We start from the raw sequence: 22,860 nt of genomic DNA, 5'->3' as shown, positions 1-22,860 counted from the left end.
ATATTCAGCATTAGCTGTCTCAGCTCCTCTATCTCATTTGAACTATTGTTTTGTTCCTTTGACTGGGCCCTATTTTCAATTTTCTGAGCATGATCCGTTATCTTCTGCTGGCATCTGGACATTTAGTCAGATTTCCTTGGGTGTTGGACCCAACAGGTTGAAAGGTTTTTCTGTGAAATCTCTGGGTTCTGTTTTTCTTATCCTGCCAGTAGGTGGCGCTCGTGGCACTCGTTTGTCTGCGGGTCCTTTAACTTTGGAAAACTCTCGCCGTGGGGGAGGTTTGCCAGCCAAAGCGGCTTGGAAGAGTGCCAGCCGGCCCGGGGATCCGAACGCGGGGAGGGTCACCGGCCGCCGCAGCCCGGGAGAGTGCCCGTCCGAATCTCCTAGCTGGCCCGGGACGCCAAGTGTGGTGGGAGGGCGCCAGCCACCGCGGCCCAGGAGAGTGCACAGTTCCCAGCTGGACCGGGAAGCCACGTGTTTGGAAGGGACCCCGGTCACCGTTCTCCGCGGCTGGGGATCTCCGATCCAATTCTCCCAGTTGGTCTGGGGGGCCGCGTGGGGGGGCGCCAGCCGCCGCGGCTTGAGGGGACCGCCTGTCCAATTCTCCCAGCTGGCCCGGGAAGGAGGAAGGGAGGGACTCCGGCCGCTTGCCGCCCCGGCCCGGGGAAGCCTGCGCCCCTCGGCAATCTCACCGGAGCGGGTTCTCCCAGCCAGTCAGCCATTCCAGAATGGGGTACGCTGTCTTCTTGATCTCTGTCGTGGCTCCGGGAGCTGTTCTGTATCGTTTCTACTCCCCTAGTAGCTGTTCTGGAGGAGGAACTAACACCCGCGCATCTTACTAAGCCACCATCTTCTCCGGAAGTCTGTTTTTTTTTTTTTTTTTACATGGGCAGGCACCGGGAAATCGAACCTGGGTCTCTGGCATGGCAGGCAAGAACTTTGCTGGCTGAACCACCGTAGCCCGCCCTCAATTCATTTTAACAAATTATTACAACTGTTTTGATTTTCAACCCAATGAAAAATAAATTTCCCATAAATTTCTACCTCTGACTTTTACAGCTTGCAGCTACTTTACTCTTGAGTAATAATAACATCCAAGAGTGACCTTTTACCAACCGAGGTGCTAAGGTGCTTGTTTGGTTAAGGCCTTAGTCTCATAGTCAGTGTCTCCAGTTGAGTTGGGGCTGTGGCTCCAATGGCTTGGGGTAGAGGAGAGAGGTCTGCCTTCTCACTCGTTCCCTCCTCCCTGAGCTGATTCCCTTGGCTGTTTCTTTACATGACTATCCAGTGAGTTTGGGAGTTGGTTCTGCTGAAATGACACATTTCAAACTGCTGGCTCGGGCAGGACACGGTGGCTCAGGAGGCAGGATTCTTGCCTGCCATGCCCAAGATCCAGGTTCGATTCCCGATGCCTGCCCGCCCGTGCAAAAAAAAAAGAAAGAAAAGTTGGCTCACCTCTTTATGAAGGTCAAAAGAGGTCAGTTCTCCATGTGTACTGCCCCACCTTAGTGGGGCCGACTTTTCTAGGTGGCATCCAGCCACATTCTGGCTCACTCCTAGTGACACAAGTTACTTCTTGCTGTGAGGCACCGACAGGTTCCACTCACGGGTTGTGTGGGGCAGTTCTCCCGTGCAGTACTGGCAGGAAGGCTGAGATACCAACCTTCCCTCCACAGATCCATTTGAGACCATGGTATCCAAAGAAACTTCTTTGTCCAACCAAATGTAACAGCATCTCTTTCTCTACTCTTCCTTCTCCACTCCTTCTCTTGGCTTTGCAGGTGGGGGCATGGGGACCTCTTGCTGGGATAGTGCCTCACCAATTTTCAGACAAAAAATGATCTCCAAGTTGAATGCTCTCCTTCTAAGGACATTTCCCCTTAGACATTCTAAGGTGACTTTTCTCCCTCCTCTAGCCCTCTTTTATATGATGGTGAAAGATGGTGTGTTAGTTAGATTCAGTTGTCAACTTGGCCAGGTGAGCATACCTAGTCTTGTTGCTGCTGACATAAGCCAATGGTACGTGAATCTCATCTGTTGCTAATTACATCTGCAGTCAGCTAGGAGGCGTGTCTGCTGCAATGAGTGACGCTTGACTTAATTGGCTGGTGCTTAAATGAGAGAGCGCAATGTTGCACAGCCAAGCAGCTCTGCATTCCTCATCTCAGCACTAGCAGCTCAGCCCAGGCCTTTGGAGATGCAGAAAGAAAGTCACCCCGGGGAAAGTTGTTGGAACCCAGGGGCCTGGAGAGAAGACCAGCAGAGACCATCTTGTGCCTTCCACGTAAGAAAGAACCTCAGTGGAAAGTTAGCTGCCTTTCCTCTGAAGAACCAACAAAATAAATCCCCTTTTATTAAAAGCCAATCCGTCTCTGGTGTGTTGCATTCTGGCAGCTAGCAAACTAGAACAGATGGGGACAGTAGGAAGGATGGTTCTGCTGAAAAAACACCTTTCACTAGAGCTCTGCATGAAAACGCTGGTCATTCAACACAGCTGCAGTTCTCTGAACACAGAAAACTGGGGATTTTAAACTCCTTGTTCTTAGCTGCGGGCTCTTCTCACCCATTCTTAAAAAAACAAATATGATTCCACTCTGCATCTCAAACTCCCGTTAGATTCTACTAAGCCTCAGGCCAGGCTCTGTACCAGGCACTGCAATAGAGCCGCAGAGAGGCGCACCGGAGTCGCCACCCTCGCAGGACTCTCAGCTGGCAAGTGGCATGGACAATGCACCCAGCCCACACGCGCCCATCTATAGGCTTTAGGGTGACAGGTGTTCTAAGGAACAAGGACAGGGTGCCTATTCTAGGGAGTCAGGGAAGGATGCCCTGAGTAATTATTCTTTATTCAGAAACTGAAGGAGAAGAAATAGCAATTGAAGCAAATGAGAAGGTGTCCCAGGCAGACAGAAAAATGCATGTTAAAGAGCTGAGGCAGGAAGGAGCTTGCTTTCCTGGAAAAATAAGCAAAGGACTAGTAAACTGGACCTGAGAGGTAAGTGGGAGTCAAATTACTCAGGACCTAATGGGGCAGGCTAAGGCCAGTAGTCTTTGATCACAAAAGGAAGCCCCAAGTTTTTGTTTTTTTAAAAAGTGGAGCCATGAGTGAATTTTCATTTTTAAAAGGTACCTCTAGCTGCACCACGGAGAATGCATCAGCAGAGGCCAACAGCAGATGGCAGATTGCATTGTATATGGTGGTTTGCAATTTCAAAGCACTTTTATACATACTGGATCTAATACAGTTCCAAAGCCTCACCTATTATCAATATTTAAATGCAGAGTTGTGTTGATTTATATTAACTTAATTTCTTATATTACTTATGTCCTAGCTTCACCCCTCTGCTCCACCATTCACTGTGTGGCTTTGGGACTCTAAGTCTCCTCGATTCTTTAATTATGAAATGTGGACAACTCTTATTTTTTTTAGGATCTGAATGAGGATGAAATGAGTGCCTTGATAAACAGGTGCTCAAATACTGAGTCATTTCAAGCAAATAATCTTGTCAAAGAGAAAAGGAAAAAGGGAAAGTTTGATCTAGCTTGATACAATTACTTAAATAAAATTCAACATATCTAAATTATGCCATGACTGGTCGAAATGCATTTTTTTTAAAGAGTGGCACATTTTGTAGTATTAGGCTAGTGATACTAGAATTTCTAGTTCTAGACCTGATAGGTGTCAGGATTTTTTTTTTTTAAACATAAACCACTGAATGATGATAGTAGAGTAAATGGGAACACACACACAATATATTATACTGGTAGACAAAATAAATTCATGATGCCTTCCCCACAAAAAGGCATCAATATTAGAGCTTTCCAGAAATCCAGTCTTTATCAATATAACTACAAAAATTTCTGTACTCCCAAAGGGTCTGAACCTCAATATGAAAATGTAATGCTATATTATCTAGAAGGAGTCAGCAAATGTACCACTGTTCCTCAATGCTGTGCATGGATATCACTGGCCCTGATAGTTAATCAAGGCAGAGGTTGATAGTTAATTACAGCATTCCTTCATGCAAAGGCCAGAACGGCTACATAAAAGTTCTCAGCAAAGTGCCCCATGCAGCTGACCCCAGCTGATAACTAAGACATTCCTGGTCTAAGCCTATTCATTTTCAAAGTGAAAAAAAAAAAAAAAAAAAAATCAAGCAATGGCAGTTTAAGTAATTTGTCCGGGATTTCATTTACAAACATAATAGCAGAAAAATGAAAATGAACTTCCAAATGACTAAGTTGGAACTGTCCTCTGCTTCTTCCCACTCTCTGACATCATTTTCCATTATCCTTATAAGCTCATGGAAAATAAAAGGGTAGTAATAGTGCAAATGCATAAAGCAAGACATAATCAGCTTACTTTATTTCAATTGTGGTTTTTTCCTTTTTACATTTTACATTAGATGTGTGTATCACAAATCAAAACCCTTTCAAACAACGTAACTAAAGAGAACACTAGCCGAGAATGTTCCACACATCCTCATATTTGGCAAGCCCTTCCTCGATGAACTGTCACCGTCATCATGAGGTGGATGTGGAAGAAAACAACAAGGTGGATTTTGCCTCTCCCTTACTCTTACTCATATTAACGAAGAATCTGTGTGGTAAGAAAGGAATTTAAGTGGAATGATAAGGGTGAGACAAACTATGTTTGGAGAGATGGATTGTGCAAATATGAAGATTTTAAGCAAGCAATTTTTAAGGAAAAAAGAAAACCTCTACAAAAAGCATAGAAACCTAAGATGCTTGCTGTTTTCAAAAAGCAATTTATATGCCACTCTGGAGGTGAGCAGCTTGGGAATGGTCCTTGGTTGGCTGCTACAGAGAAAGGAAGGTGGCAGACCTCTTCCACAAGGACAGGGGTGGGGGACATGCCCAAGTACTGAGCACAGCTTTTAATCAGCAAATTTAGATGGCTGGGACCCAGTACTGAACAGCTGTTTCAGCCCAGCCTGGACAGGGACTTCTGCAACCACTGTTTCAGCCCTGCACCCAACAGGGGCCAAGTTGGGGGAGGTTTAAAGACACAGGGTGTCCTTAAGCACTGTGGAAGTGTGCTGCACAGTGCCATCTGCTGACAGTACAGAAAAGCACAGCTTCTGGGAGCCATCTGAAAGGCTTTTGGTGTCTTTCCCGACTGTCTCCCCAGGGTTCTTTGGAATAGGTTTGCCTCCGCCTTGCAGGTCCTTGGCCCAGTTTTGGCTGATAAACACTGACTTGGATAAGTCCTCTCCAGGGTGGCCCTCCTCCCAAAATTTGCCCTCTAGGCAAAAGCAGCTCAAGGCTACCAAAGGAGAATTAACAAATTTTAAAAAATAATAATTAAAAAAAAGTATACAGGCAAAACAAAAACAAACAGAAGAGATCAAGATTTCTAGAGAAGGAACATAGGAAAGGAATCTTTCTCCTGGGGCAGAAACAACTGCAAAAACAGTGCAATCTTAAAACTTGCACTGCATAACCAAGGCAAGAATCAGAGAAGAAGAGCCTTAAAACAAAGCCAATCAACAGTAAAACCCTAGGTAAGAGAGATAAAACTGAAATTCAGAGTAAACTCATCAAATAATCAGATGCCTAGACATCAGTAAAAATTTACAAGCCATTCTAAGAAACTGAAAGATATGGCCCAGGCAAAGGAACACATTAAAACCTCTGAGGAGACATGGAATTTAGAACAACAAAATCAAAGTTGTGCAAACAAATCTTTCAAATCAATTCAAAGAGATGAAGAAAAATATGGCTAAAAAGATAAAGGATATTAAGAAGACACAGGGTGAGCATGAAGAATTTAAAAGAATGAAAAAAAATAATAACAGACTTATGGGAATGAAAGGGACAACTGAAGGGATTAAAATACATTGGAGGGTGGGCCATGGTGGATCAGTGGCAGAGTTCTTGCCTGCTAGGGTGGAGACCCGGGTTCGATTCCCGGCGTCTGCCCATGCAAAAAAAAAGATACACTGGAGGTATATAATAGCAGATTTGATCAGGCAGAGAAAAAATCAGTGAACTAGAAGAAAGGGCAATCGAAATCTTACAGACAGAAGAAAAGATAGAGAAAATAAATGATAAAATGGAGCAAAGTCACAGGAAACTGAATGACAGAATGAAGCACACAAACATATGTACCACGGTGTCCCAGAAGAAGAAGGAAAAATAGGCAGAAAGAATATTCAAGGAAATAAAGGCCAAAACCATCCCTACTCTTATGAAAGGCATAAATATATATGTCCAAGAAGTTCAAGGTACTCCAAACAGAATAAATCCTGACAGACCTACTCTGAGACACACAGGATAAAGTGGGAATCTTGAAAGCAGCAGAGAAAAAGCAATTAGGTCACACACAAAGGAGAAACAGACACTTTACAGTAATAGTTGGAGACTTCAATGTACCATTCTGATCCACAGACAGAACATCTAGACAGAAGTTCAGTAAGAAAACAGAGAAATTGAAGACTACGATAAATGAACTATACTTAACAGACATATACAGACTGTCACCGTCAGACAGCAGTATATACATTCTTCTCAAGTGCTCATGGACCATTCTCTGGGATAGATTACATGTTGGGTCACAAAACAAGCTTCAATAAATTTTAAAAGACTGAAATTAGAACACTTTTTTGACCATAAGGGAATGACACTGGAAATCAATAACACGCATAGAACTGGAAAATTCATAAAAATAGGGAGGCTAAACAACACACTCTTAAACAATCAGTAGGTCAACAAAGACACTGCAACAGAAATGAGTAAATATCTCAAGACAAATGAAAACAAGAACACAACATATAAAAATATACGGCATGTAGGGAAAGTAGTGCTGATAGGGAAATTTATAGCCCTACAATCAAAGATCTGACTGCATGCCTGCAGAAACTAGAAAAAGAACAGCAAACAAATCCGAGAGCATGAAGCAGGAAATAAATATAGAGCAGAAATAAACAAAATTGAGAATAAAAAGCAATAGAGAATTAACAAAACCAAAAATTCTTTTTGAGATGATCAATAAAATTGACAAGCCCTTAGCTAGACAGAGAAAGAAAAAAAGAAAGAAGATGCAAATAAATAAAATCAGAAATAAGACACCACAAAAATGAAAAGGATCACAAGAGGATACTATGCCAACAAATTAGACAATTTAGATGAAATGGACACACTCCTAGAAACACACAAACGACATATACTGTCTCTAAAAGAAATAGAAGACCTCAACAGACCAACTACAAGTGAAGGGATTGAATCAGTCATCAAAAACCTCCCAACAAAGAAAAGCCCAGAAACTGATGGCAGTTCTATCACTCATTCCAAGAAAAATGAATTCAAATCCTTCTCAAAATCTTCCAAAAAACTGAGAGGGAGGACTACCTCACTTATACTATGAGACCAACATCACCTTCATACCAAAGCCAGATAAAGATACTCCAAGAAAAGAAAATTACAGACCAACTTCTCTAATATAGATGCAAAAATCTTCAACAAAATACTTGCAAATTGAATCCAACAGCACATTAAAGGAATTATACACCATGATCAAGTGGGTTTTATCCCAGGTACACATGGAAGATTCAACACAAGAAAAGCAATTAATGTAATAAGCCACATTAATGTTCAAAGGGGAAAAACCATATGATCATCTCAACTGATACAGAAAGGGCAATTGACAAAATCCAGCATCTTTTCTTGATAAAATCACTTCTAAAGATAGGAATAGAAGGAAACTTCCTCAACATGATTAAGGGCATATATGAAAAACCCACAGCTAACACTGTACTCAATGCTGAGATATTGAAAAAGACAAGATCTGGAAAAAGACAAGAATGCTCATTGTCACTACTATTATTCAACATTGTGCAGAAGTTCTAGCTAGAGCAGTTAGTCCAGAAAACGAAATAAAAAGTATTCAAATTGGAAAGGAAGAAGTAAAACTTATATTATTTGCAGATGACATGATCCTATATATATATAGAAAGCTTAGGAAAATCTACAATAAAGCTACTAGAGATAAACAAGTCCAGCAAAGTGGCAGGATATAACATCAGTACTAAAAACTCAGTAGTATTTCTATACACTGATAATGAGCAAGCTGAGAAGGAAATCAAGAAAAAAAATCCATTTACAGTAGCAACTGGAAGAATCAAACACCTAGGAATCAATTTAACCAACGATGTAATACTAAAAAAAAAACACTGCTAGAAGAAATTAAAGATCTAAACAAATGGAAGGGCATTCTGCATTCATGGATTAGAAGAATAAATATCAGTAAGATATCAATTCTACCGAAGTTGATTTACAGATTCAATGCAATTCCAATAAAAAAAAAAAAAAAATTCCAAAAGCTTACACTGTAGAAATGAAAACTCAATTGTCAAATTTATTTGGAAGAGTAGGGACCCCAAACAGTCAAAAGTTTCTTGAGAAAGAAAAACAAAGCAGGAAGATTCACACTTTCTGACTTTAAAGCATATCACAAAGCTACAGTAGTCAAACCAGTAAGATACTGGCATAACAATCAATATATTGGCCAATGGAATTGAAGTCCAGAAATAGATCCCCACATTTATGAGGAATATCAAATTGGCTTTTGATAAGTCTGCTAAATTCACTCAATTGGGAAATCATTCAACCAATGATGCTAGGAGAGCTGGATATCCATATGCAAAAGAACGAAAGAGGGCTCCTATCTCATGCCTTAAGCAAAAATTAACTCAAAATGGATTGAAGACCTAAATGTAAGAACCAGAACCATAAAACTCCTAGAAGAAAATATAGGATAGTATCTTCAAGACCTTGTGGTAAGCAGTGTTTTTTTTTTTTTAACTTTACACCCAAATAACAGTAGCGAAAGAAAAAATAGATAAATGGGAGCTCTGAACAATGAAAACCTTTGTGCTTCAAAGTGTGCTTTACTTTGTCAAAAATGTGAAATGGCAGTACACTCAATGGGATAACATATCTTCAAACCACATCTCTGAAAAGGGTTTAATATCAAGAATATATAAAGAAATCCTACAACTCAACAATAAAAAGACAACATAGTTAATGGGAAAAAGACTTAAATAGTCATTCTTCCAAAGAGAAAATAAAGATGGCTAAGAATCACGTGAAAAAATATTCAACATCATTAACTGTTAGGGAAATGCAAATTCAAACCACAATGAGTTAACACTTCACACTCAGTAGAATGGCCACTATTTTAAAAAACCAGGAAACTGCAAGTGCTGGAGAGGATGTGGAGAAACAGGAACACTGATTCACTGCTGGTGGGAATGTAAAATAATGCAGCCATTGTGGAAGACAGTTTGGCAGTTCCTCAGGAAGTACAGAATTGCCTGCCATATGATCCAGCAATTCCACCACGTCGTAGACACCCAGAAAACTTGAAAGCAGGAAGTTATTTTTACGTCGACATTCACAGCAGCATTATTCACAATTGCCAAAAGATGGAACCAACTCAAGTGTCCGTCAACCAATGAATGGATAAACAGAATGTGGTTTATACATATGATGAAATATCATCTAGCTACAAAAAGGAAGGAAGTTCTGAGGTAGGCAACAACATGGATGAACCTTGAGGACATCACGTTGCATGAAATAAGCTAGACATGAACGGGCAAATATTTTATGATCTTACTGATATAAACTAATTATAATAAGCAAAGTTGTTGCATAAGAAGGAAGAATACAGGTTACCAGGAGATAGAATGGCATTAGGGAATGGGGAGCTGATGCCTAATTTGTGCAGAATTTCTATTTAGGTTGACTGTAATAGCTAGTGCTGATGGTAGCAAACTTTACTGTGAGTGTAATCAATAGTGCTGAATTAGGTGTTTGAACGTGGTTGAAAGGGGAAGTTTGGAGTAGCGTATGTTACTAGAAGGAAAGTCAGAGGGCACCACGTGGGACTGTGTAACAAGCGACTCCTGCTGAGGATGGTGATTGTGGTTAATGGTACAAATGTGTTTTTTCCTGAGCGAGAACAAATGTCCATCATTTTTTACAAGGAGTTACTAATAGAACGGTCTATGGGAAAAATGCACCTAATACAAACTAGACTAAGTATGGTTAATAGTAATATTTTAATATTCTTTCATCAATTGTAACAAAGGTACCACACCACACGATGTAACAATAATGGGGGAGCATATGAGAATTTTGTGTTTTTATGTGACTTTTATGTAAACCTACTTCTCTAATAATAGAAAAACCAATAAATGTTAAAAAAAACACATTATGCTAAGTGAAATAAATCAGACAAATTAATACAGTGTGATTTCAATTGTATGAGATGTAAATATAAATAAATCTATAGAGACAGAATTAGACTAATGGTTATGTAGGTAGGACTGGGGAAGGAAAAAGGGATTCAGAGGTTACTCTGAGGTATATGCCTCAGAAGAGGTATATACCTCGCCTTTTTGGAGAAAAAAGAAAATGTTCCTTTTCTCTAATCAAAATATTCTAGAATTGATTGTGGCAATAAGTGCATAACTCTGTGATTGTACTTAAAGCCACTAACTGTACATTTTGGATGGATGGTATGGTATGTGAATATATCTAAAAATATTGCTCTAAAAAGACAATTGATCTGGAAGAAATCAGTCTGCGAATAACAGGAACAAATTCATGGTATATTTGTAATTGGCCGGTTATTTACAGAAGCTGAAAATATTCCAGGTAGAGCAAATTTTTTTTTTTTTTGCAGGGAAGTAACCTGCTCTCTGCTCCACCTTTGTGTGGATAATCAAGGCAGAATACTGCATGGGACGTGGTGGGGGGAGTCCAACATGCTTATAACTAAAATCTGACGTTGCCCCCAACTCAGAGCTTTGTGGAGAAGTAGATATGACCCACAAATGAATATATTTTACCTACAGCTAATGATCCTTTAGAAGTTATTCTATTTGTTGTCTATATGCTTTTATTCTCCTTACTGTCAGATTTTAGCATATCAAAAACCAATACAGGGCAGGCCACGGGGGGCTCAGCGGCAGAGTTCTCCCCTGCCATGCCGGAGACCCAGGTTCGTTTCCTGGTGCCATGCAAAACAAACAAACAAACAAAAATCTTCCACGACAGAGAGGTAAGGAACACTCCTTTTAATGAAGCTGTTGGTAATACATGCATTGGAAGACTAATTACAATGTTTATTAAACTATGATTTACTTAAAAATAATACTGTTTTCAGACCTTATGGATCTACATTTTGAGAATAAGAAATAATACATATTAGAATATTGCTTCAGTCATCAAACTAGTCTCATAAATCCATCATTTCACTTTCACCACAACTCCAAAGAGGTGGGCAGAGAAGCAGCTGTGGCACGGCAAGGATGAGAATGCTGCTCAGCCTCACGGGAAAAGTCATAAAGCCAGAAGACAGCTATGTGGTCTTCTTAGCCAGGTCTCTCATTTTGTTTTTACTACTCTTACTGCTACTATATTTAGTTTTATTTATATTTTACAAAATTCTAAAGCTATGCTATGTCAGATGCCTTGAAAATATGTCTACAGGTCTATAGACTACAGAACTTTAATTGCATAAGGACATGGAAATTACTTTTTTTAAATTTTTAAAACAATAACAGCACACGAACACAAACACTCTTATCATATGATCATTCCATTCTTGGTATATAACCAAAAACTCACAGTATTATTACCATGATCATTTCTTAGAACATTTGCATCAGTTCAGAAAAAGAAATAAAAAGAAAAAAGAAAAAAACTCACACATACCATACCCTTTACCCCTTCTTCTCATTGACTGCCAGTATTTCCAACTACCCAATATATTTGTTCTATAGTCTATAGACCCGTAGACATATTTCCAGGGCATCTTACATAGCGTAGCTTTAGAATTTTGTAAAATGTAAATAAAACTAAATATAATAGCAGTAAGAGTAGTAAAAACAGCCTTTGTTTCCCCTATTGTTTTCTATATCCCTTACCACTCCCTTTCATTGACCACTAGCATTTCAATCTACTAAATTTATTTTAACATTTGTTCCCCCTATTATTTATTTTTAATCCATATGTTTTTGGAAATTACATTTTAATTGCTTACTTGAAACAGCAGTTATCGTAACACTAAGGTGAATGTGTAAGGAAGAGAGCAGAAAAACAACTAAACCCTGTCTTTGGCTGCAATCCTGCTGCTACCCTCAACTGTCTGGTTTAACATGGCAGGATCATAGGAATTAATATCTTAACACCTGCCTTCCATTCCTCCTATCCATTAAACCTCATCCAAAGAACACAACAGCGTGCTTATGCTTTAATGAAGGTGGTAGGAAAACCTTTATCAGGTTCCTTTGTCGCATCACTTTTCACTTACCCTATGGGAACATCTCTTATCTCTGAACTGCCTCAAAGGTGTCATGGATCTCTGGGTCTAGACAAGCTTGCAGAGCTCCTGCCACAGACCCAGCTGCAGATTTCCTATTCCAAGAAATGGGAACAGCTATAACTCTGCCAGTTAGTGAAATGCAGGGGTGATTCCGAACGACAGCCAACATTTCAGCTCTGCAACCTCTCACACTCAAATGTAGATTCCGGGGTCAAAGTTGGGTAGGTATGAAACTTGATGAATTTTTATAGAACTCATAAACAGGGGAAACAGGAAGATCAGGCAAGGTGGTGAAATCTTCACCAAGGCCAATGATTACACAACACATCACTCCTTGAAGCATTTTTTCCACTTGCTAAAACACTAAACACTAGGAGTGTTTCAAATTACTCAAGAAATCACCAATCGCAGAACCTTCCCTTCTCAGAAGTTCTTCCAAAGTTTTTGTCAGAAATTCCTTTCCTGTTTAAGAGATTAGAACTCTCAAAAGAATTTCAGGACTGGTAGTATAATACACAACTGGGCAATCTCTCCCATAAATAATAAAAAAAACACAGTCTACAGTTTAGAGAAGTTGTGAATATATGAGGCTATGTGAAGGTATTGGGCCATACTGTGGCCAGTGTATCTGGAGAACAATAGTTCAGTGACAAGCAGGTATGACTCAAGTGGCTACTACCAGGACTGGGTCCTCTGAGAATGGGAGGGGAGAGGCTAAAGTCAGCAAAGGACCACAGTGACCAAGAATGTTTGAGGGGTACAATGAAGGATGAAATGGAACCTCACTGTCCAGAGTGGCAAGACTTTGCCTGCCTACTCTTTTCCTCATTCTGTCCCAGTGGAGGACTTGCTAATGTAATTGCTTCAACCGCATGACATGGTTCAGTGTTCATTAGTGAGAAGGTCATGGTATCTATGTTAAAAAGCCTCATACATGGTTCCCCTCACTGCCCTTATCTCCCTGGTCCAAGGCAAGTTCAAGTTGAACCTGGTGTCAGTAGGCTTTATTCTCTCTTTGCCCAAGAACATGGGTCACTGCTTTAGGTTCTGCACCAGTGTGAATTTGTTGTGTACCCCAGAAAAGCCAAGTTCTTTAACCCTCATTCAATATTGCTGGGTAGGATCTTTTTTATTGTTCCCATGGATATATGACCCACCCAACTGAGGGTGGTAACTTATGATGTGCCTTTCCAGCTGAGAGAGAATCCCCAAACGCCTCTGGCCTTCCTGAACCAAGGTTATCTTTCTCTGAATGCCTTAGTTTGGACATATTTATAGCCTTGCCTTAACTTGGACATTTCCACAGCCTTAGAACTGTAACTTGCAATTTAGTAAATTCCCTTTAGCTGACTGCAGATGCAGTCAGCCATGGATGCAACCAACACGCTCATGATTTAAGTCCATGAAATGTCCTCACAGCCAACAGATAGGCCAGCATTTGCCTGACCAGACAACTGGCCAAGTTGACACATGAACCTGACCTTCACAGGTTCCTATATCAGCCAGCCATCCACAGGGTGGTAAGGCTCCCAGATTTAAAGAGGGAAGAGTTTCCTGTTTAGTTGTGGGGCTTAAACTACATGCTACATGAAATTCTCTGAGCCTTGCAGTGGACTTTAATGTAATAATGTCATGCACTTTGATTCCCCCGTGTTGCCGTCTTATTTGTATAGTACTCTGTGGAGTAGGATGCAAGGGGAAGATAAGTGCTCTTAAATTTCCTAGTCTTCTATGCAACCCGGATGCTGACTTGATATTTAAAGCCTCACAACCTTGAAACTGATTTGCGCCAGATGTCATTATAAAGTTGCCTTAGTTACTTGATAGAGATAAAGTCATTTAAATTTTCTTTTTATGTAAAGTTAACAGTGCAACAAGCACAGGGGCATTCAATAAATGATGCTGAATTAGATTAGATCCTAACCATATTTTTTTGTTACTGAAAGAAGCATGGGATGTCTCTGTATGCTCCTCAACACAAAGATGCAAATTTTGTTCATGCCATAATATCAGTACTGTTCCACCTGTTGGTTTTTTCCCATTTGTTTAAGTTGAATTTAATGCTGAAGATCTAAAAGTGACAAGTGTCAAACTATTCTCATCAGGTTAACTTTTACATTTATTTAAAAAGGTACACATTTCTATGGACACCACTCCAGAAATATTAATTCACACTTAGTACTTATAAAGTATTTATCCCTTAAAGGTATCAAGGTTCTTAAGATCTTAATACATGTTCACTTACTAAGACAGTCTTCAGGCTGCCCGGCAAACAAGTACCCAACTCCTCTTTATCCCCATATTATGAAATAAGGCAAAAAGAGGAGGGATAACATCTCCTACACTCTAGAACAGGTATAATACAACAACAAAGTAAGAGGGTGTCTGGATCCCAGCCACTCGTTTCGCCTTCTTTCACCTCGTCTCCTTCCCGGGCAGGACGCGATTCCTTTGATGGAAGGCAAGATGGCTGCCATCCTTCAGTTATCACAGTACTGTACCTTTAGAATGGACAGCATCAGCACTGTGATAACTGAGCCAGGGCAGCCTGTCAGTCACTGCGACGGCCAGCGGCATCCTCTGTTTGGCTGGGTCACTCCCTCGGAGGGCTTTCCACGGGGGGGAAGGACTGAAAGAGCCCCTTCTGGTTTGCAATGTGGAGGGAAGAAGAAGGGAGAGTAAGATTTCAACAGGCAGTGAAGCCGAAATGTCAAAGGGCCCAAGTGAGTTACACTAGAATGGAAGGTGAATGTGATTTATACATATTAATGACGATGAGCTACCACGTGATTAGGTTTTCACTCAGATAAGACATCAAACATGCAGTAAGCTTTCCAGCTACGGCTGTCGGATCTCTCCCATGCATGGATCTGCATGCACCTCAGTCATCTGTGCAGTAAATATTTATTGAGGGACTACTGCATTCCAAGACTACTTCTTCATGTTGAAGAAACAGCAATAAATAAGATGTGTCCTGTCTCCAAAGGACTCATTATCAAACATGGCAATAAGAATAGTTCACATTTACCAACACTCAATCATTTTCTTTGTGCTTTCTCATTTTGGCTTAACAACCTATGAGGTTGGAAATAAACTGATCATTAATTCATATTTAAAGAATTCTGAAAATAGGGTAATTATCATTGCCCCATATTACAGGTAGAGAAAAAATCAAGAACGGTTAAGTGGTTTTCCTGAGGGCATGTCTCTGAGGTAGCTAACCTAGGCTCAAATCTAAGTCTTATGATTGAGTCTAGTGTTTATTCTTCTACCTCGGCTCCTCAACTCCATCAGTTAGGTATTTCTGACTTACACAATTTAAACAAACAGAAGGATTTCTGAAAACATCTACTTTTACCTAAGATTTTTAGTTTTCTTAGTATTTCAGATGATGAGCAGAAACTACTGGGTTTTTAGGTTTTAGAAAGAAACGCACAGCATTAGCAAAAAAATGGGTTTACTGCTTCTGCCCTAAGTGCTACGACGAATGGACTCAAACTGGGGACAGCGATGCTGATGAAGTGTTTAGTACATCTGTGAGATGTTTTTCTCTATAATCAGTTTAATTCGATTCTACACTTATGATGGTATACGAATTGTTGACAGCCTCTGGAATTTCTTGTAAAAAAAATCAACACGTACACATCATTCACTTTGATACTATCTGTACCTCTGACATATATCTGAAGTCAGTTCAAGGAAGATTCTCACTTTCAGTAAAAGCTACAAAAAGATTCAGAAACTGAAATTTAGGCTTCAGAATATCTACTTATTAAACCATGACTCACTCATTTTTTTTTCCATGTTAGTTACAAGATCTCAAGTGGTTTCAAATGACTAGAACTTGTCAGATATCTGAAAAATAATTATATTTTCAATTAGTCATTTGCTCAATTTCAAAGACTCATTATCTGCAGATTAGATACCAGCACTGTTCTTCAAATAAGTGAGACAGATGAATCAATTTTCTAGATCAGTAGAAGTCAGAAATAGAGTACAGTGAGTCTCACTCCATTACTAACTTTTTGCACCATGAAATGGACCTTATCTTCACAAAAGTGATATCCAATGACATAATCCACCCACACATGATTTTAAAACATTCTCTAAAATGCAAAAAATATTTAAAAGTGGTCATCTAGCCTCAGCCAACTGATGTAATACAGAATTGAAACACAAGAGGGCAATGAAGATTTAAAGCAACAAAAAAGTTGGCTCTCTTAACCTAAGGTTCCTGGAAATAGTTGAACATTTTCACCTAAATTATAAACATCTGCTACATGAATAAAGATATAGCGATTATTTTATAATAAAACTTTAGATAGCTGATCCATCAAAAAGATAAAAAGATTACCACCACCTAACATTTCCTGGCCACAAATTCTGTTGGCTTTGGAAAGATGAATATTCACTATGACATACTGGAGGCTGGATAAGTACGGGAACAAATAAATAATCACGATATACTTAACAGCTATTAGACTGTTCCTCACCAAGATTGGGTATTAGTATAAATGGATGCCTAAACTTGAAATATACATAGGTGGTTTGTAATATACTGCAAAGTTGGAATTCACTTACTAACCATGACCAAGAAACAAACAATGACAACTAAACATTTTTGGTAAATTAAGTAAAGGATGTTTACTTTGTTCCTTATTTTCCTCTAACCATGACCCAAAATCCAAACAACTAAACAGTTTTGGTACAGTAAGAGTGATTTACTTTTTTCCTTATTTTTCTCTCATTTCATTTTTTCTACCTAAGTTGGAAAGCCTGGGGACAAAACCCAACCCTCCAAATGATAAAAAAGTAATAAAAGGAAAACATCATTACCCTGTGATAGATACCTAAATTAATATTATCTCAGAATAATTCTAAAGCAGTTTCAAGGAAGGAAAATATGGGTTTTCTACAACTATATTTTATAAATAATATTAACCAAATACTTTAAAAGTGTTAAGTTTTGTTTCTTCATGGAAACTAATCTTTAAAAAAAAACTAAATCTATCAGATTTTTTCTTTTTCTATAGGTTTTTCTTTAAAAAGCTGAACTGCTTTAATTTAAAGCAAGGTACTCCTGCTACAGTATGAAAGTATACTGCATAGTAAGTGGAGAAAGGAAATAGCGATATAAAATGTAACCCCAGAAGACAAACTGATTTTCAGCTCAGATCACCTATATTTAAAATTATCCCACTAACAATATTTTCTTCATGATACATGCACCAAATAAAACTACCTAGAAATCCAGGTACTTTGGCAAACTGGCACACCAAAGAATTTGATTTAAATAATGTGGGGCAGAGATGTATGTAAAAACATGTCACATTCCTCTTATTTACTGACTGAAAATTAAAATACCATGATTTTAAAAATTAAATATTTGACTATATATGAAATAATTGAAAATATCATGAAATAAATTGCTAGCAATACATAGTATCTGAAAACACTTTTAGACTAAAATAGTTTGCCTTCATTTAAATCCACTGGTCTTTCACCAAAGCGTTTTTTTTTTTTTTTTTTTTTTACAAACGTGAACATCATAATCCATTATAAAATGTGCAAATTTGACCAAACTGTGATGCTATAAAAATGTACTATAAATAAAAATTAGACAAATGTCAACCACTTTTTGTCAGAAGGACATAGAACGTCTGTACTTTATTGCAAAACTTTGCTATATTAAGAATTTTTAAAAACTTGTTCTAAAAAAGTTTAAGAAACCTGGGGTAAAGGGGTTATCAATTTTTTCTCTTATAAAAAGGAGAACAAAATTGGTTAAAAAGTAAGTCAAGGACTGTGCTTTGTGCAACATCAGGTCCAATTCCCACAGAGGCGCATTCCCTGGGAGTAAGCATAGAGGGCTGCCACTGTTCTGCCCTTTCAAGTTCTGGTCTTTAAATACTGTATTAAATTACCAGGCTTCGAGTATAAAAAAAAAAAGGGGATCACAGAAGGTACGTAGACAGTAATGCAGAAAGGATTGAACTTTCCCTGATCAGGATTTTAGTCCTCAGAAACCCAGAGTATCCAGGGGACTAAAAAATTCACAAATAAATGGACTGGTCCATTATTAGCCTATTGCATGGGCTTTTTCCCCCTCAAGCACGTACTCAGCATAAACATTTTGTCCATTTGTCTACTCTACAGTTGTTTTACTTTCTGGTTTTGCTCAAGAGTCCATTTACCCCCCACCCCCCCCCAAGAATTTGGATTTTATACTCTGCTCACAAGGCAGTTTTATTCTGATTTCAGCTCTGCATTGTACCCGTTTAGAATGACTAGCTAAAAATACAGCAGCTGACTTCAAAATGATCTACTCCTGGCCAACTATCTCTAAAATCCTGGACTGGCTCCAATTAATTTATGATTTCCTCACTACTGCAATGCTGCCATTTAATGGACAGCTAAAGGCAGGGGCAATACCAAAGACCTGTACTGAACAAATTCTAAAGCCTACCTTACTCAGTGCTTCCGCTGCGTTTGTAAAAGGAACACAATTTCACTCCTAGCATATGCCACAGTGGTGTGGGATCATTAAGTGCTGTATTTTGTACTGTAGTTCAGTTTCCTGTTGTTTATGTCTTATTTCCTCCAGTCCATAGCATTCTCCCTGAAGTCAGGAACTGTTTGCTTTGTGTCCCTTCGCAGTCCTATCAGAGCCCTCTCCACAAAATGCAAGCTCAACACTTGACTGATTAATTGGTGAACCTCTTCATTTCTCAAGGGCTCTCTAAACAGGGTACTACGAAAGTTTGTATTTAATTCCAGCCTCTGTCTGTCTGATCCTTGACAGTTTGTCATCTATAAAATGAGGGGATACTAAACAGCCCCTACGCCCCTACCGCTGTCATTACTGCATCTCATTAGACCAAGTAAAACCCCAAAGAGCATTATCTCTGTACTTGTCAGCAGAGGAAGGAGAGAAAGATACAGTAGAAAGGGAAGGAGGGGAAAATTAAATAAATAGAAGTGAGTGGTAGGAGAGTGGAATAGCTTAATTTTAGTCGTTACCATGTCACACCTTGTTCTCTGATATATTTTGGTATGTCCACGAGCCTTGTAGAACAGCAACCATGGCCAGTTGTGAGGCGCTCAGATTTTCCCATAACACCCCTACTAGCACTTCTAGGCATAGAAGGCACATCGAGGTGCCCTGCACCTTGCTACTGACCTCCCTGACTAAGGTTTGGCTCCTGCATAGAAATCTGCAAAGCAGGCAACAGCTGGTCTCACATACTGTTAATAGTAACTCTCGGGGTCCCCAAATCTCCAAGTGGAATACAGCACTGGGAGCAGATGGTCGACAAACATGAAACAGCAGTATTTCATGCAGCCACCTCTTTCAAAATTATTCCACGGACAGAAAGGAGCAGACGCTACAGGCCAACCCTGCAAAATGGAAGCATAACGCTAGGCATAAAATTTTAAGTTTTCTAGTAGACATGTTTAAAAAAAAGTAAAAACAGGTGCAATTGTAACAATATATTTTAATTAACCCAATACATCCATAATATTCTCAACTGAACATATAAGCAATATAAAAATTATTGAGATATTTTGCTTTTTTTTATAACGAAATCTGTGAAATTTGGAGTGTATTTTACACTTACAGCACACCTCAATTTGGAGTCAATTACAGAACCCTAAATTTTCATCAGAAATACTCTATTTAGATGTCAAAAATTTACAGTTTAATAAGTAGATGCATGTACCCCAATTGTTTCCAAACACTTAAGTTTTCCAATAACTGAATCAAGTATTAGTTTTTAAATTTAAATTAATAAAATTCAATACAATTAAAAATTCAGTTTATCATCACACTAGCCACATTTCACATGCTCAGAAGCCACATTCTGGGAAGCACAGGTGTCTCTATCACCTGAATTCTTTTAAACCTGAGCCAGAATGAAAGATGTCACCCTGATAACCAGCAGATCCTTATTTAGCACCTACAAGGTGCCCAACTTTATGCCAGGTGTTTTCTGCCCCACTTCTAATCCTTAAATGGTGACTGCTTCAGTGATGATAGTTTAAGTAGCTCTTCCCAAAGACTGAATAACTCTTTAGCACAGAGAAAAACGCACATTTCAACTCAGGGAAAGCATAGTCACATCAAGATTCAAAAACAGAGTTAACATCTAAGGTAAAGGGGGAAAAAATCTTGACATTGTTACTTTTTTGTCCAGGATATGTCACTGCAAAAGTTGTTTTGCAGTGCAAAACACTGCAAAAAAAGAGCCTCTCAATTTACATACTCGAAGCAGCTGTCCCTGCCATCTTCAGATTCTTTACCTTCCTCAAATGCCCCCTCTTAGCTTCCCCCTTTACCTTCTTTGTCTGTAGCAGACTCTGCAGAGCTCATTCCAGGAGCCTCTCTTTAATTCATTCTGACAAGCGCTTGTTATTGTTGACATACCAAAACATATGAATAATTCAATAAATGAATCTCAAACCAGCATATTAATCATTCATTGGCCCAGGTACACAAATCTATCTTGAGAAAAGCTTTTCCTAACTACATGGAAAGTATCCCCCCACTCTTCCCCAAAGGAACCAATTACAAACACTATAGCTCTCTCTCACTTCTCACTCTCTATGTCAAAGTTCACTGTGTCTCTCCTGCAGCTCCTTTAAAAGTTGATCTTCTAAAGGAGCTGGACTCCTAAGGTAGTTCTATTTTGAGTCTTCTTCCTGTTCTGAAACTAAAGTTGGAAGGGCTTGGGAGGTGGTGATGTCATGGAAGCGAAACTGCTGGCTTTTAGAGAAGGGTCTCCTACAACCTTGGGGATGCCCAAATGGGGGAAATGAGAGAGACCCTGCACATCTCATCTCTTTCCCCTTCTTCCCTTTAGAGTCCCTATAATTCCTTAGCCAGCAAGAAAACAAGTTCAGATATAATTTACAAATAACCATGCAAACATACTAACATTTTACTTGCCAAACATCTCAGAAATGAAAACATCGGGAGGAAGGTGATGCCTCACTCTAGGAAAAAGGGGTGACAAGCTCTTACCTTCTTCTCCTGCCCCTCTCTAAATATCTATCATAGGACTAGGGGCAAAAAGAATGGGGGACAGCTGGTAAAAACAAGAAAGGGATTAAAAATTTAGGAGGCTTTAAGAGAAACACATCATTGGGAACATTCAGGACAGAGGTGAGACCCTTGGGTTCCTTCTCTTCTATTGTTTTCTCCTCCCTTTTGGAATGGCTCGACTTGGGACTGGGTGTGCCTTCTGCTCCAGAGGCGTTGGGCTCTGGAGAACCAAGAGGGGCCAGGGTGGGGCTGGGGAAAAGAGAGCTGGAGAGCCAGAGCCTGGCTGCTTGGGCCTGGTTCGAGGCTAACTTCCTAGCAGAAAGAAGAAGGGGTCTTTGGGAGCAGAGCAGAAGACGATTTGATCAGAAGGCCCAATGGACAATAAAGGATGTGCACTGTGCCCAGGCGGGTCACCTCTCTCCCAGCCTAAGCCTAGCAGCTGATGGGTGCAGGTCTACAGGGGAGAGAAAATCCCAACATATCTGCTGAGCACAACTTGGGAGGCTGGGGGTGGGGAGGGGGGTGGACACGCCGAAGGCAATCTGCAGGTGAAGGCAGCGCTTTCTCCGACAATTCTGGGGTGGAGAGTTAGCTACGAATCCCGGGGAACTGGGGTTTCCCTGATGTCTTGGTTCATCTCTCCTCCAAAGCGGGACTGAGCATAGGTGTGGTCCTTCGAGAGGGAGGAGGCGTGCGGGTAGTTGAGTAGGGGAAAGAATTCCGCGTCCGCGAGGGCAGGGGGAAGCCATGGGGTCAGCCACCGCCAGGAGCCGGTGGTTTCCACTAAGTTCCCCTCCGTCCTTCCTGGAAACCGACCTGGACCAGCATAAATCACACCAACGCACCCCCCTCCCCAATAACATTTCTAATAAAAGAAACAGTCTCTCATGCCCACATTTAGGGGGGAAAACAACAACAACCTGTGAGCTCTGGTTGACAGATATGAACAGGTGAACCCGGAGAGAAGTGGGAAAAGATTGGGGGCGAGAGACTGGGGGTGGGGGTGGGGGAGGGGGCTCCCGAACGTGCAGGGTAAATCGAGGCTTCCAGGCTCTCCCTCCGTGCCTCCTTCCCTCCTCCCGGGAGAACGTGCGTGGCAGGTTGCAAGCTAAAAATGCCAGCCTGACAGCACCTCCCTCCTCCCCGCCCCGCGCCCTTTCTTCCTCCTACCCCAGGGTCCCGCATCCCAGCCTCGCGGTAGAGCCCGCTGCCCGGACGCCGCACGGGGCTCGCCCTAGCCCCGGACCACCGCCGCCGCCGCCGCGGGGACTCCGGTCTTCCTCTCTCCTCCCTCCCTCCTCCTCCTCCTCCGCCTCCTCCTCGCAGACTCCTCCCGCCGGATCCTTCATGTAAACAACATCCAGGATCTATTTACAGTCGCCGCCGAACGGCTAGGGACCCACGCCAGGACCCTGGAAGAAGGCGGGGGTAGGGGAAATGCGAGTGCGCAACATTTACACACGCA

General features: G+C 40.5%; 1 protein-coding gene across 1 annotated transcript in view; it reads right to left on the bottom strand.

Annotated features, from left to right (window-relative positions):
* Nucleotides 1-22,860, bottom strand: part of JAK1 (Janus kinase 1) — a 229,322-nt gene that overhangs the window by 206,093 nt on the left and 369 nt on the right. The window lies entirely within an intron of this gene.

This window comes from Tamandua tetradactyla, chromosome 11, assembly GCF_023851605.1.
Source record: "Tamandua tetradactyla isolate mTamTet1 chromosome 11, mTamTet1.pri, whole genome shotgun sequence".
In the NCBI taxonomy this organism is placed as follows: Eukaryota; Metazoa; Chordata; class Mammalia; order Pilosa; family Myrmecophagidae; genus Tamandua; species Tamandua tetradactyla.
Note: the sequence above shows the minus strand (reverse complement) of the source record. Positions and strands in the feature narration are given on the sequence as shown.